The sequence below is a fragment of the Falco rusticolus genome, chromosome 2 (genome assembly GCF_015220075.1).
Source record: "Falco rusticolus isolate bFalRus1 chromosome 2, bFalRus1.pri, whole genome shotgun sequence".
Taxonomy (NCBI): domain Eukaryota; kingdom Metazoa; phylum Chordata; class Aves; order Falconiformes; family Falconidae; genus Falco; species Falco rusticolus.
The window spans coordinates 104797950-104814003 of NC_051188.1; positions in this window are offsets into that span (position 1 = coordinate 104797950).

Consider the following 16054-nt stretch of genomic DNA (forward strand, 5'->3'; position numbering starts at 1 on the left):
AGCCCCTTCCCCAGCAGCACTCCCAGAGCTGGAGCTCAGCCAGGCTGGGCCATGGGGCTTGGCCACGGGGCGCCTGGTCAACCCAGCTCAGCCCTGCCCAGGCCAGGGGCAGCTCAGCCACCCCTTGAGACCCAAAACAGCCTGATGCCTGCCCCCAGCAGTGGCAAATATAACCACACTCGTTGGACTATAAAAAACTATTTTGTAGAGATTTCCAGCATTAAGATCTTGTACCTTCATTTAGGAGAGAACATCACTAATGTGCTAAAGCAAGGAATCTGTGAATGCACTGGATGTTTATGCAGTGTAATGACTTGCCTTCCTGGAAAGTAAAAGACAGAACCAAAAAGCTTCAATTCCAGGAAGTCTGGGCTTTTGCAATGTGAAAAGCCAATTTACTGTGTTAACAAATTTTGAAAAGAATATTTTAACCTTCAGTTAACCTTCAGGAGGAAATGGATACTTCTGGTACTACAAGAATCAGAAAGGAAAAAATAATTTAGAAATTCAAGTGAGGGTTTTGTGTAAAGAAGAGGAGAAAAAGTTAAGCAACTTGTGAAAGAGACAGTATGGGAAGGAGAATTAATTTATAGAATTTCTGTTAATACAAGTCCACAAGCTTCTCAGGAGAAATCATTGTGATTCATTAATTTTTATTATGTCATTCTGTAGGTATACCTTAGGACATAATAGATCTCAGCAGAAGGTTTCAAATCAGTTTGTGTGACAAAGAGGTTTTCCTGGCCCTTGTTACATTGATCCCACTTACTGTTCAAGGCATTTGAAATGTAGTTTGGATTAAGAGTACAGACAAGTGCTTCAGTTCTCACTAATAAGGAACTAAATTTATAAGGCAATTACATGTATTTTGTAAAGTTGTTTATTATATCCTAACTTGCATAGTGAAAGAAGACTGTAGGGCTTAACCTGACTAGAAGCTAGTTATAGTTATAAAGTATAGAATTAGTTGGGAATTATTTTGAATTCAATTTCATATATCACAGATTTTGACAAGAGATAAACAGAAGTTTAGTAGACTATGATAAATAAACTGCAAAGAAGAGAAAAGTCTGATGAAAAGCAGTCACAACCAGTCATGCCTCTGACTGGTAGCACGTATCTCCAGTTACAACAGTATCATAGCGATGGGCTTACATAAACTTACATGTAAAGAATCACTATGCCTGAGTAAAACAATCGAAGACAGTGCATATTATAGAAACACATGTGAGTGTGTAAGAAGTTGCAAGAAAAATTTTCGGTATTAAAATATACTTGAAGTTTGACATTTTAACAAAGAAGAAAAAAATTCCCTGAGCTGAAATTATTCTGGTGCATAACCTACATTATACCAGTAGAGATTAGTTTAACAGAAGTGTAAATATATTCAGAGATAGTAACTCATGGAGTCTGTTTTATTTTCTATTTTGACACAGCATTTGTTTAAATGGGACAATTGTAAGCCATAATTGCAAAATCCCTGATACTTTTCCACATTTTAAAATCAACATCTCTCATATGCCTCCTTTTCTGCTTTAACTGTCCTAGGACTAATCAAAAAGGAAACTGGGATACATCTGGCCTCAATCAGTATTGCTATTTGATTGATTAAACAACAGATTGAAGGAGTTTTGTTTATATTTAAAACCTGCTGCTGGAGGAGCCTGCGGATACTAGTGCTGACAGGTTAATGTGACTGTTCCTAGTCCTGCAAACAAACAAATGACAAAATCCCTTTGGGGTCCCCAACAAAAGTGGGTGCAAAGACAGCCAGGAGAGAGAGGCAAACAGGGCTTAGAGGAAAAGCAGGGAAAATCTTAGTTTTCATTTAACCTCCTACCATCAAATTGTTTTTCCCACTTTTTCTTGTGTTTGTGTCTGGGGTTAATTAGTGTAGCTGTGACAAAGTGCTTGAATTAAGAAGAATTTACTTTAATTAAACTGTGAAAAGACTACTCACTTGTGTCTTCACTCTCCCTTTCTTTAGCAGAGGAATAGGGTACATAATTAACACCCAGAACAGGTTGCATTCAAAGTTAGAAAAACTCCAGTACTAGGTCAGACTTACTGCTTATGAAAAATAGAGCCTGTTACCCTGACAGAATATCTATCTAAAATCCAAATTAGTTCATTAAAAGCAATAGAATATTAGTAACATCTAATTCTTTGTGTTTCTACTTATGCTGCCACTCTACCAGCCAACTCCCCTTTTCTACTGCCACTGCAATTGCTCCTACTTCTCTTCTGCATTAAATAACCACATGAGATATGTTAAATGCTGTTGGAGGATAGACTCATGACCCTTCTTTTTGCTGGTCTACTGCTCTGCTTTTTAGCTTTTCAGTGATATTGCTGTCACAGTTCCCTACTCCCAACCTACTGACTTGGCAAAAACAAAACACACCTCTGCACCCATGCCCCCTTCCAAAAAATCCTCCAAAACAATAGTACAAGAAAGTCATATTTCCTTTCTAATTTCAAAATTAAAAACTCTGGAGTGTAAATAGTCTATGTTGTACCTTTTCATTCATCAGGCATGGTATGTTTACCAGGTGACTGACTCTTCCACAAAGCACAAATAAAGAAACGCCCGCATCAAACATTTTGTGAGATTGTGATTGGAATTTATTATATTAGTGGTACTTCAGATAGCAAAGACAGGGAGAGTTATTCTGTGCTTTTCACTTGCCCTGATACAGTTACAATGTTGCTTAAGGAGATACATTTTTAACTATAACATTGATAATTGAAAAGAAAAAAAATATTCCGTGTTCTAACAATAACTACAAACTAACCCATCAACTTATTTTTTTTTTCAAACAACAGCTGAATGTAATTTTCAAATGTGATATGAATAATTGAGTCTTATGTAGTCCTCTGTTGAAGTTTTCTTATTTATAGCATAAAAGTCTTTGCCTTTCTTAATACTTGTATTTCAACCTTTTAAATCTACTTACCTTTGAACAATGGAATTATACAAGCAATTAGGCAAATTCATACATAATGAAAGTGAATGCAACTCAGTTTTAATGAATGGATCTTCTTTTGCATTTGATTGCCGTTTGTTTCAGACTGTAAATAAGCTAATTATGTTTTTCTCTCTAAAAGCAACCTTATTGAGTCAGATTTTCAAGACAGCTCAAATCTCAGTCTATGACCAGATAAAGTTCTTTAGAAAGTAGGCTAAAGCATTATGTAGAAATCTGACTCTCGCTCTTAAACCATAGCTGTATTAATCTTTGCAGTATAACGTACACTAACAGACTATGACTTTTTTTTTTAACATAACTTAGTTTTCATCATCTTCACTAAGTCCATACTTCTCAGAGGTAGTCTCAACCTCCCTATGGAAAATGCTGCATGTAAGATATCTGTAATAAATTTTTCTTTCTTGACATACTAAGTTTCCCCATACTGTGTGAAAATGGAAGGGGGAGGGGTGTTTTAGAAATCACATGGAAGACAATACATGAGCCTGTCCTTTTTATTTGAAATAACAGCATGGGACATGTATACAATGTGCCTTATTACTCTCCTCCAGTCTTGAGGCTACCTTGTACTACATTCCTCAGAGTTTTTGTATTTATTTATTTCAGATAGACCCCAAATTATTTATCATTTAGCAACAGCTGGGTTTGCAGCTGGACTGAAAGGTGTATTCGTCTAAACCACTGGGTGGCACAAAGAAGCTAATGTACACCCGAGTCTGATTATACCTTTGTTTTCTGTGATTTATGGAAGGTACACTCTTTCTTTGAAAAATCTGAGTGCCTCTTAGTCTTAAAATACCATGCCAATAACTGAAGTACAGCTATTTAAGTAGGTTGTTGTCAGGAGATACAGGGAGTCTGTTTCATGACTAAAAGTACAGTGTGCCTATGCTTTAGTACAATTTTGGAGGGAAGGAGGAGGAGACATGGGTAGTAATTTTTTTAATATATCTCTAAATGATCTTTGCTTACTCACTTTCCTTACTGATTTATGCTACTTCTTTGCATTTAGCTGGTTGAGTCTTATCTGTCCCCATAGCTGTTTGTCCCCATTTGCATCTTCTTTATTCCCCATTCACCTATTCTCACAGTAATTTGTATTGCATTCTGATGGGCCGCTTGCTATGACATGCTTAAAGACAGCAATACTTTGTGTTACTTTGTAGTTTCCAAGTACTTTTGCAGTATTAATTGCATTATCCTAACTTTTTTAATCCCTGAAATTGAGGCATTTCTTTTCTCATTTAAGGAGTGGATAACTGAGGCATGACTTAACCTGCTCAAATCTGACGTAAATCCTTATAGGGGACTAGGGATTTATAATGAGATTGTCTTTCACCTCACTGATCCCATTGACTGGTTCAGGCTGTGTTTGCTGTCTTCCATGTTCTCATCAGATTAATTTTCTTATCTTTCCTCTGGTCTTTTTTAATTTCTTTTGTCTATGATACAGCATTTCTTTCAAAAGATTGAAAGTATTATTTGTAGAAGAGATTGAAGATACCTCTTTAAATTTTAAATATCTCATAATACTCTGATAATACAATTGGAGTGCTGGGCTTACAGTTTTCACTTTGTGTTTTGTATTTAAACAAAAGCAAGACCAAAAGTGTCAGAAATAGATAACCATAAAGCAATGTTTTCTGTCTCTGAATTTAAGGCAGCAGAAGCAACTGATTCAGCTAAATAGTTTTCTACTTTATATTATTTTTTTCATATTTTGTTCCTCTTAGGAAGACATCAATTGTCTTTTCTGGGTGGAATGTATATTTGATTAAGTTCTGTCTCTTGGTGATCACTTAATTCTGTATTTCAGAAAAATATAGTAAATTCTTATGAGAAGGAATTTAGTGATGACAACCTCCTCCTATTCTTCCTTTTGCCCGTTCAAAACTGCTCTTATGAAAGCATTCAAGCTATTCTAATTTGTTTACTCATTTATATTTGAGTACAATAGAGAAATTACCATACTGAGTATGCTTAAGGTGGAATTCTTTTCATTCAATTCAACATCATGATGTGAAGGAAAAGGACTAAACTGTGGTTTGGTTGGTTTGTTTGCCTTTCAGACTCTTGTATTCTGCTTTTGGTCTTCCTTTTACTATAACACATACTGTGAAGTTTCAGTTAGTTTTTTAATTTTCTGTTGCTGAATTCATGAAGAATAACTTGCCAGACTTCTTGCTCTTGATGATACCTGAAACGGATATTTAGGATTATTGGAGTAGGACAGTTCATACTCAGTGTGAACACAATAGACATTTTGGTCTCAAACAGAGTTGGAGAACAGGAACCGAACATCTGGTCTTTGCTCTCCTCTATCTTCCTAGTTGGCTTTTCACAAATGGTACCAAGTAGCAGGAATAAGTTCTGCATTCCTTTCACCTTTTGGATTATGAAATCCCTCTGCTATGCAATTGGTGGGATAATATGCAGCTAGTATGTGTGGTAAAAAGAGGAAGGGAAACCATGGTGGACTTTTGTCCTGTTTTTCCATTGCATCATTGGAAAGGCAAAATGTCAAGTGTATTCAGAAAGGCACCGATATGAACAAACATTATATAAAAGCTATGCATGAATGCACAGAGAGCAACTTTTGTTAATATGAGGAAAATGTGCTATGTACAAGAAAAGGAAGATGAAGGGATGGCTTTCAAGAGCAAAGATATAACTCCTAATCAATGTGTAACACCAAGGTAAGAAATATTTTTCACAAATTATCCCAGTTACTCCAGTGTCCAAAGGAAGTAAGCAAGCAAGTCACTTGGCAACCAAAGGGGTGTGTGTACTGTCTTGTAGATAATTTTGTCTGTCACTTTTGCAAAGACATATTTATTTCCTTCTATCTTCATAAATCCCAAAACTTCCCTAGGATCCTGTACTTTTAGGTTCCTCCATTAACTTTCCAGAAGATAGCAATTTTCTTGTTATTGTTGCTTACTTTAAAACTCTTGAAATTCCAGATCTCAAACCAGCCTGTGCATCTTCTGTATGAATAAAGTTTTTGTTAATGTAGAGGATTTCCAGGACAAACATGCTGGGGTAGTAGATTCTGCAAGAGTGACCTAAGGTCCTGTTATGTGAAGCATCACGTCTTTAGGTATAGAACATCTTAAAGTTATGGAGGGATTTTCAGGACTAAACCTTTTTTTAAATCAGACTAGTAGAATGAAAACTTACTAAATTAATTTGCATTAAAATTTAATAAGAAAAACAAGTGTTTCTCTTGGCCTGTGTGCTTTGACAGAGGTCAATTGTTTTCACTGGAGATCTTAATGATGAAATGTGACAGCTTATTTCCTTCTTGGAGTCCTTTATTCTGGAAACTCTAATCTTCCCCAATTTGCTTGTGAAATAGTTTGTATATTCCTCTTGATAACTCATGAACTTTCTCACCTCTCTAAAGATGCAAATGTTGCTTCTGGATTTCAGGTGCTCTGTATAACTTTGCAGTCCCAAACACACAGGTTATGAAACTAAAAGAGCCCAGTAAAGAATGTTGAACCCATGCTCTTTTTTTGATAGTGAAAAACCGAAGTGTGTTGCAATCTGAGGAAACATATATTTATTTGCTCTGACTTGGAAATTGGTTTAATTTACTTTTGAACATAGTTTCTGTTATAGAATCTCTGTAGCAAAGGTTCTCTTTTCTACACATATTTTGGCACACAAACTGTATGAATTGCTTTTTCTTTATGTTAACACTACATAACAGTAACAAACTGGGCACATCTACATTTCAGCTAAGCATTGTTCAGATGATTGCAATTGAGTAGAACTCACAAGTTTGTGCAGCAATATGTTTTTTGAGCCCATAAAGCAGATGATGACTAGATAAAAAAAATACCAAAACGTATTTTTATCCTGTAAGATTTAGCAATTTACCACAAGGGACAGTTTTTCTGGTGGAAAATGTGGTAATACTACAGCAATATTTTTCACCTTTGTTTTTCCTTAGCTTGGATTCAGCTGAAAAAGTTCATGCTTCTCCTGGGGGTAGAAGATTGAGCAGGACTGTGGCTGAACCTTCTGTAGGTCCAAACTCTTCTTCTGCAGATGACTTTGCTTTGTCACCCCTTGTTCTATGTAACCTTTAGTTCAGGACTCTTAATTCCTTACAGCTATAAAGTTTAAAGATCCTGAACTTAAGAACCATTGTTTTTAAGGTTTATTGCTGCTATTTAGTATTTAGTTAGATTTTTCTTGGGGGTTTTTGTTTGGTTTTTTTTTTTTTTTTTTTTTTTTTTTTTTAGTTCAATCGTTTTCTAACTTGGAGCAAGGCTGGAGCCTATACTTCTCCCTTAATTGATACAAAACATTTTCCTCCCCCCCCCCCCCCCCCCCTCCACTATGGAGTGAGCTTTGATGTGCTCTGGTTTAAGTCACTGACTTCTATGACCCTGCAACAAGAACATTGAACTTCAGTAGTAGGTAGTGAAATGTTTTTAGTAAAAAGAAGAATATTTATTTAGCGAGCAATGATGAAGGTGCTTGAAATACTTAGTCTAGACTTTTTGTCTCAGTTTTAATTTCTACCTTGTATTTGTTTGGGTCATCCTACCTAATACTCATATATGTAAGTTTAAGAAAGCTAGCCCAGTTTTCACAGGGAAAAGCTGATCTACGTAATTAAAGCAAATCAAGACTGAAGTAGTTTTATTGATTTACTAATGACATGCAATTAGCTGGCAAAGAGTGAACTATACTTTCAGGATCAATATGAGTAGCAGGATGAATAAACCACAGTCTTGGCTGCTTACAAAGTGTTAATAAAGAACCAGATCCCAAAGAGTTCTCCCTCTCTCTCTCTCTCTCTCACACACACACACATGGATCACACAAGCAATTAGGGGCATCCCCACCCCTGAGCAATGTGGATGACAAGCACACACACCCTTTCTGGGACTGTACTATATGTGGGTGATCCAGCTTTTTGTGTGCTTGTGCAGTTCTCTAAAACTTGCTAATGCATGAGCCACTGGGAAAACACCCCAAGAATCTGCATATGAACACCTGGGATATAGGTACTACCAGTGTTACCCCCGATGTGGGTCCCCCCAGCTGCAGTGTAGAGGCTGCTTATTCAGTGCTCAGTTTCAAGGCTGCAAATTCCGGCTAAAACCGAGATCTCCAGGGTCAGTGGGTTGTCTCTGTGTTGTTTGTATGTGTGTTTGTGCCCGTGTGACTTCTAGAAGTGTCAAACTAGGGCTCGACTTTCACTTCAGGGTCTCTTCCCTCACTTATAAATTTGCTTTCTTCTTTTAGATGTCTTTTCAGGTTAACTCCTTCACTGTTGCAAGAGTCTCGTTGTAGTTCCTTGGTTACTCTTTAGTCTGCCTGATGGTTGTCTTCTTCAGCTTTGGGCTCTCCCAGACAGTTTTGGTTACTTGATTCACCCATGTTGTTGACACACATTTTCCTCCTGTTTTAGCAGCAATTGTTATCCAGGTCATTTTGCCAAGGGTAGGCTGTAATAAAACTCCCACGTACCGTCTGCTTGTCTTAAATTAGTCTTTTCAGTAGTAGTTTCACAAGTGATCAGAGGTTACCTTGCTTTTAAAACTTGACTTTTTGTCTCCTCTGCTTTCAGAATATGAAATGTCATGGCAAACAATTTTTCTGTGTGCTCCAGTAAAAGCTTATTTTCCAAGAAATTCTAATTGATATTGTTTAACAGTTGTATAGTTTTTGCTTTTATGGACTAGATCTCCAGTGGCCACTTGTTAGTTGAAGTCAAAATTGTCCAATAATTACAATTTCAGTTACAAAGAAATTAACACTTTGAATTTTAGGGCTCCAATTTCAAGAAACCAAAAAACCCAAACAGACAAACAAACAAAAACCCACCAAAAAAACCCCAAAACAAAAAAACAAACAAGAAGCCACATGACCTACAGGCACAATTGACACTTAAGCACCAAATTCTATTGATAACTAATGTAAATTGAGAATCTAGCATGGGTGCTTTGTGATCCTTAGGACTATCAGAAACTGTAGGCAGTGGCTGTCAAACTTTAATGGAAACATCAAGGTAACAAAATTATAATCAGTTTTGAAGTGAAAAATAATTTCCTTTGCGATAAACTCAGGTTTCAGCTGTGGTTTTAGACTTACTCTGAACATTATAGGAGTATGGATGTTTGCTTAAAAAGGTGAAGGCACCTGTTAGATGCAAAATACTGAAAGGATTTACAAAGGTGTTTGGAGATATTTTTCCCAATTAATTACTTTGCCCTATAGAACTCATATTTTCTGATATTTACACTTCTTCACTCCAGTTTAAAAAATGCTGTAACCCAGGATTTTGAGAAACATTAACAATTAAGAGCTTGTTTGTGTTACAAAGTACTGTCAAAAGTATTTTGTCAACTGTTATTTTGTAGAGATTAGCATTTTTTAATTAATTACTATCACTGTCTGAAATAATCTATTACTAATCCTTTTCTTTTCTCTTCCATCTTCAAACCCTGATCTGTGTCTATGTCAGATGTTGTATGGGTCTGTTTATGTTTATCCAGTTCCTTATGGGTTTATTTTCCATTATTTTACTTTTTTTGGAAAATGAGTAAAAGAGCTGCTTTTTTTTTTTTTTTTTTTTTTTTTTTTTAAGTTTACAGCTGGGATTTTATGTAGCACAGAACTCTGTAATAGCATCTGTGCATATCAGCCCACCATATGGGTGGGAGGGAAATAGCTTAATTTAGTGCATATGCATGAAGCAAATGAAGACTTGACTATTGCTGGCTACAAATCACTGAACACTACAGAGAACAGTAGGCTGGGGAAGGGTTACATGAAACCAAAGGGCAAATATGATCACAGTGGTATTATACTGTTTCCGCTAGATATTTTTTCAGCATTTACTCAAAGCAGTGATTCAGCAAGCACATGTCTAGTCAGAAAATCATTAAAGGTTAAAGCTTGACCAATATGAATGAAATTACATTGACTGAAAGTACAGCTGAAGGCTCACAGGCTTACTTTTGTTCCAGTGAGACAGACTATCAGCTTCACTGATTCAGCTAAAGGCTGAAGTAGTCCCAAAGTAGTTTCACTGATAACATATAGCCAGAAGTCTAAATCTTCTCTGACTTCTTTTTTTAAACTGCCTTTGATCATTAATACTTCTATAATCCTCTCATCTGTTATCACAATAGGTCAGCCTTATACCTAGTGTTTCTGATGTAAGGAACTTGTCTAAGGATATGGTGACTTTCACACAAATTTGGTTTGGAGAGACAGATATGTATAGAGTTGGAAGAAATAACTCCATCACCTCTGAGTTTTAGCTAATTTCACTTGTTAAAGTGCTAGAATTGTTGAAAGAATCTTTTGTTTAGGGCTATAACTTAGCTGGTGAAGAGACAAATACATCATTGAAAAAGATAATTACTTCTTATGGCATTCAATTGACATAATTTACTGTGAAATTGTTACGCCATTGCTAGTTCTTTAGCAAAGATATGGCAATAGTCAAAGTCTAAGTAATCTACCATTTGGAATAAATAATGGCTTAGAGAGTGCATGTGAACAGCCTGACAGCTGATCTTGGTCAGGGAAAAATGCAGAGGAGATGTTCGTTTCTGTAGCTCATATTGTATCTCCAAGTATTAGCCAAAAATGGCTTCATGAACAAGAACAGAATACAATTGTGTGAGATGGGAATTGCTACAACTGTCTAGAAAAGGTGGAAAGCACCATATGGTTGAGGTCTGAATGTCACTAAAATGCAAGCCCATTGGTTTTTTTTTTGTTGTTTTCAACAGGACCTTTACCTGTGTTATTAATCTTACAGAGGGGACCTGAAGAACTCAAGCCTGCTGACTTTTGGTAATGCATTGGGTGAGTTAATATTTAGGCTTTAAGGTTATTATTTGAACCTACAGAAATAGAATTTTATTTAACAAAGCTGAGATTAATTATAAATACAAATTTTCAAATTGTGATTGTATGATGTCTAATGTTAGTCACTGGGGGAAATGCATAAATGGTTCTTAGATGAGGATTGAAAACCCTCACCCTCCTTCTTCCAAGCCAGTATCATGCAACTGAGCAACAGTCAGATATATATTCTATTCAATTTTGAGTTGTTTTCTACCCATTGGAAAATGTATTTTAAATTGTGTAAGCTTCATAAAGAATTTAAAGTTAATGTCAGTCTTCGAGCAAAACAGTTAAATAGAAGGCTGTGCCTCTTTCGCTGGGCTGCTTATAAAAAGGATTAGGTCTCATCTCTAGGGAACATCAATAACAACTTCATCAAAGTGCTTATTTTCTGGAATATGTGGGATTCTTCTTAACGTGGCTGTTCCTCAAGTTAATGCTTTACATGTAACAATAAAATAAAAACAAAAACAAAAAGAAAAAACCCCACAAAAACCAAACACACAAACCCAAACAATAAAAAAAAAAAAAAAAAGGTGAATAACACATGGCGCCAAGTAGCACAGGGTGGAGGTCAGTTCCTAACAGAGCCTTGTAAAGCTGTAAATAAATTCATAATTCAAGCTCTGTGGTAATGTAGCTATACTACTTGCCATTCTGGAATTACTGTGCTTAGTGATGTATATGGAAGTATTCTATTTTGCTACATGGTCATACCCTCATATTTCCAGGAGTATGTACTTGAATGTGCATGCACTGCAGTGTTAAAAGGCTATTGAGCTGCTAAATTCTAAATTCATGACTCTGCAGTGAGTTTTGGAATGTCAGATGTAAGTAGTGCTGAACGGAACATCCCCTCTTGAATAAGTCCTTGGTGTGCAGCGACAAATCAAAACCTCAGAAAAAATTTCACTGAAAACCTTTCAGGACAAAAGTCTAGAGTATTTCAAACAAATAAATAAATAAACACAATAAATAAATACAATAAAGGAAAGAAAGAAAAGGAAATCTCATATAGTCAAAACAACAGTACTTGTTATACATAGAATTAGATTTTGATGAACTCTAGTCATGATATTGTAATGTGACAGGGTAGCTGATAGTGAAAACATAAATGCTGCAGACATTTTAAAGTGTGTACACAAAAAACCTTGGTGAGTTTTCCTTTGAACTGACTTTCATGTTTTTCTCTGGCATTGTCATGAAGTTTTTAAGTTTACTTATCTCTTGTGAATTGTACAAAAAAATTATGAAGAAATCCTTGTTCATGTTTGTCTCTTATGATACAGTTTTATGCATACTCTGGAATTTGTTTATAATTTTTAAAACACAAACAAAATGTTTTGGTGTTCCTAAAATAATATTTTCATAGGAAAAGTGAACAACAGTAAACTTAGTGGACAGTTCTAATGACAGGATGAAGACGTGGCAACTTTTGACTTCTGAAATGCTGTCTAAAAGAATCTGACAGATGAATAATCTATAAGATTCGCTTCTTAGCATATAAAAACCAATAAAGTCATGTGAGGTGTGAATAACAGTAGAACAAGCAAACAGCCAGTTTCCATTAAGGTACGATGCAGTGGTCATGCAAAGTATTACTCTAGTTTATTACTTCACAGAAAATGGGCTTTGATACCTCTTATTCAAAATCTTCAAAGTTATTTTAAGGTTGCACACTTCAAAACCTAGTCTTGTTTCATAATTGGATTATACAAACATTCCAGACAGAAGACACAGTGGGGGGAGGTGTTAAATATTCGCATTAGTTCATTTGTTTATTTGCTTTGCACTATCCTACCTAGGTGAAACAGATTTTTGTCTAAATACACCAAGACCACCCCTTCCCAAAAAAGACAATATGGAAGTTTCTTTTGAAAATTAGCATTATTAGAAGAATTAAAAGAAAGAAAAAAAATTGATTGAAAATAATAGATAAATAGATTTGCTTTATATACCCTTCACACAAGCTCTCTTCAGGCCAGCTTGTGTAAGTACAAATAGTGGAAATCCACAGGAGAATTTTCTTTAGTGTCTGTGGATACTAATCGTTTCGCTACTACTACTAACACAGAAGTTTAGGGACAAATACATTTACCTACATTCTTTTCCTAGAAGTCTGAACAGATTTATGGTAGAAACCTGATGTAGGTTTGTATTATTAAAGCCAGAGACAATGTCTGAAAACGACTGAAGTCTAGAGAACTAAAGTAATCCACACATCTGTACAGTCAAAGATTTGCAGTATCAAAGATACTTGATTCAGACAAATTTACTGTCAATGAAATGTACTTCAGATAACAGCCAGTGTTTTGAAAATTTGAAGCAGTTCAATTCCAAATTGCTTTCTCCATGAAAGTGTGTGGGGTTTACGGTATGTAATGTATTAATTATAGAAATGTATTTAGAACTTAGAGATGCACAACTACATGAACTTCTGAAAAATGCATGGGTAAAACACAAGTGCAAATGTGTGCCATGGGCCTCATCTACAACCTCCTTACATGTCTTATCGTACATCCACCCTGTCATGTTCAAACCTCTCATATTGGGTAAGTACAGTTAATATAGCGGCAGTAACCCCGTCTCCAGCTGAAAAAATGTTTAGGCTTCACCTTCCTTGTAGCACACCCGCCTTTTTTATCTTCAAATACAGTATGTCTGTCTGGGAGATGGTTAAATAGGTGGTTATCTGTTCAAATGGGGAAGACTTTCACTGGCAGTTGCTGCACAACGTCCATGTCAAATTCAGCCTTTTACTACATCATTGCTACCGCACCCCAAGAGTGGCTGTGAGGGGCTGCAGAAGCCAGCTGCAGGAGCCGCACTGGTCTTTTTGCTCTGTAACTCTAGGCACTGTTATCAACAACTGGATGAATTGACTGAACTTCTCATTGGCTCAGTTCCTTCCCCAACCTTATTTTTCACGTCTTCCTATTTTCAGGCTACTGAATACCATCTCATCCTGGTTTGTTGTTTGTTTTTTTTTTTTTCTTTTTTTTTTTTTTTCTTGAATGATAGGGTGACTCTCCTGTACACTTCTTTCACAACCTTAGCATGAGGAGGTGGAAGAAAGGGAGACTAGCTAGATCATTTGCAAACCCCAACCTCACAGCAGAAAATGAGGTGGAATACAGATGCCATTAAATTAGTGGACATAACAATTTTGATAATTTCACTTGTTGCAAAATATAATTATTTTGAATTAGACTCTTCTTGTGGATTAATCCTGGTAGGCAGTTAAGCACCATGCAGCTACTTTCTCACTCCTCCCCCTGCCCAGTGGGATGAGAGGAAGAAAGGAAGAGTAAAAGAAGAAAACTTGTGGGTCAAGATAAAATGGCTTAATAAGCAAAGGACCAGTAGAAGAAGAGAGAATGAAAATAAAACAGAAGTGATGCAAAGGCAATTACTACCACCTCCCATGGGCAGACAAATGTCCAGCCAATTCCTGAGCAAAAGGTGTCTAACATCCCTAAAGCCTCTTCTTTTCCCTTTCTACTGTTGGTCATGACATTATATCTCTTTAGTTAATTCAGGTCATCTGCCTTGTTGTGTCCCCTCCCAACCTCTTGTGCTCCCGAGTCTAGTCACTGGGAGTGCAGTGAGAAACAGAGGAGTTGATGCTGTGTAGACACCACTCAGCCATAGGTACAACATTAGTGTGTTATCAGCATTGTTTTTGTCACAAATCTCAACCACAGTACCATGCAAAGCTGTTATGAATAAAACTCCAGCCAGACCCAGTGCAACTGTGATTCATAGTAAATAGTGGCTGTCATCTGCATATCATGGTACTGTGATGTTCAAATTGTTTCAGACTGATCTTTTTTCAGACACTTCACTAATGCATGTATGAGTCTTGAAAGCAGATACAGTTAACACAAGTAACTATTGTGAATCTTACGTATTTAAGATTTCTTATATATACATACACATATATGTTTATGTACAGACAGACATGCTATGTACAGTTCTTCATACGTGTGGCATTGGAAGCATACTTTATGCTCTCCTTTTCTTTTTCCTTACCTAATATTCTTTTTGGTTTTCTCACTTGAGGTTAAATACTGTTCAACTGCCAGCTATTGCAAAGTACTTTTGTCTGAGACAGGAATAGGCTAATCTTTCACTTGGAAAAGTAATTGCAGCTGATTTTGCCAAAAGCCATCAGACAAGACATGTAGCAAAAACTGTCACCAGTAGAGGGGAAGGAGTGATGTTACAGACTTTTTACTAAGAATCCAAGGATAACTTTATTAAACATGGAGGAAGGGGTATAAAGCAAAACTCCTGAGTATTGTGTTCTGATCTTGTGGATACCTATAGCTTGGTCCAGGCACTACTGAGGCTGTGAGCAGTACTGCGTGCCATACCTCTGTAATGGGTGTTGTCTAGACCTGTTTTGTAGGACTCATCCAAGCACTGCTCTCAGAAACAAGAGCTGTTCCATATGGGAAATTGTCAGTTATATGGTAGCTACCAGTTTTTCCAAACTGGGTCTGAGGACCATCCTGCTCCCAAAGCATACTCCCCCACCAAATGCTGTTAAGATTTTGTCCTTGTCTAACCGTGCCTTAGGGGGAGTGCAGCGTATGTTGTTGATATTATCCCCGTTCGAGCATGACAGTTACTGTTGCCTGTTCTCTTAGCTTTGATTTCCAATTCCTTTGGTTCAGTGATTTCTGAATTAAATATGTCCAGATGCTGTGTTTCATTTATTGTGGGTGCACGTATACACAAACAAATAAATGTTTGCGTTACTAACCTTTATGCATTCTAGGAGTAATGGAAACATTTAAAGGTAGAAAAACCCAAGGTAAAATCCTTTAAATGACTCAGTATGATTCTAAAAGTAAAAAGTGTAATAAAAAGTGTTATTATTCTAGAATACATATGTATCTTCTAAAATATGAAAAAAAATTCATACTTATAGGCAATGTATATGGCAATTCTCTACAGTCACTGTCACTGCAAGTATTGCCATCGTATCTGTGCATTTTTTTTAATAAACTATTTCTACATTTCCAGCATCTTATGTAGCTTTTCTTAAAGCTAAATATATGCTGAATCTTTTTTTCACCCCCTTACACCAGAAAAGAAAGACAGAAAGGATGTGTATTTTAATAGTTCAGCACTTTTTTCTTTTTTCTTTTCTCTTTTTTCTTTTTTTTTTTTTT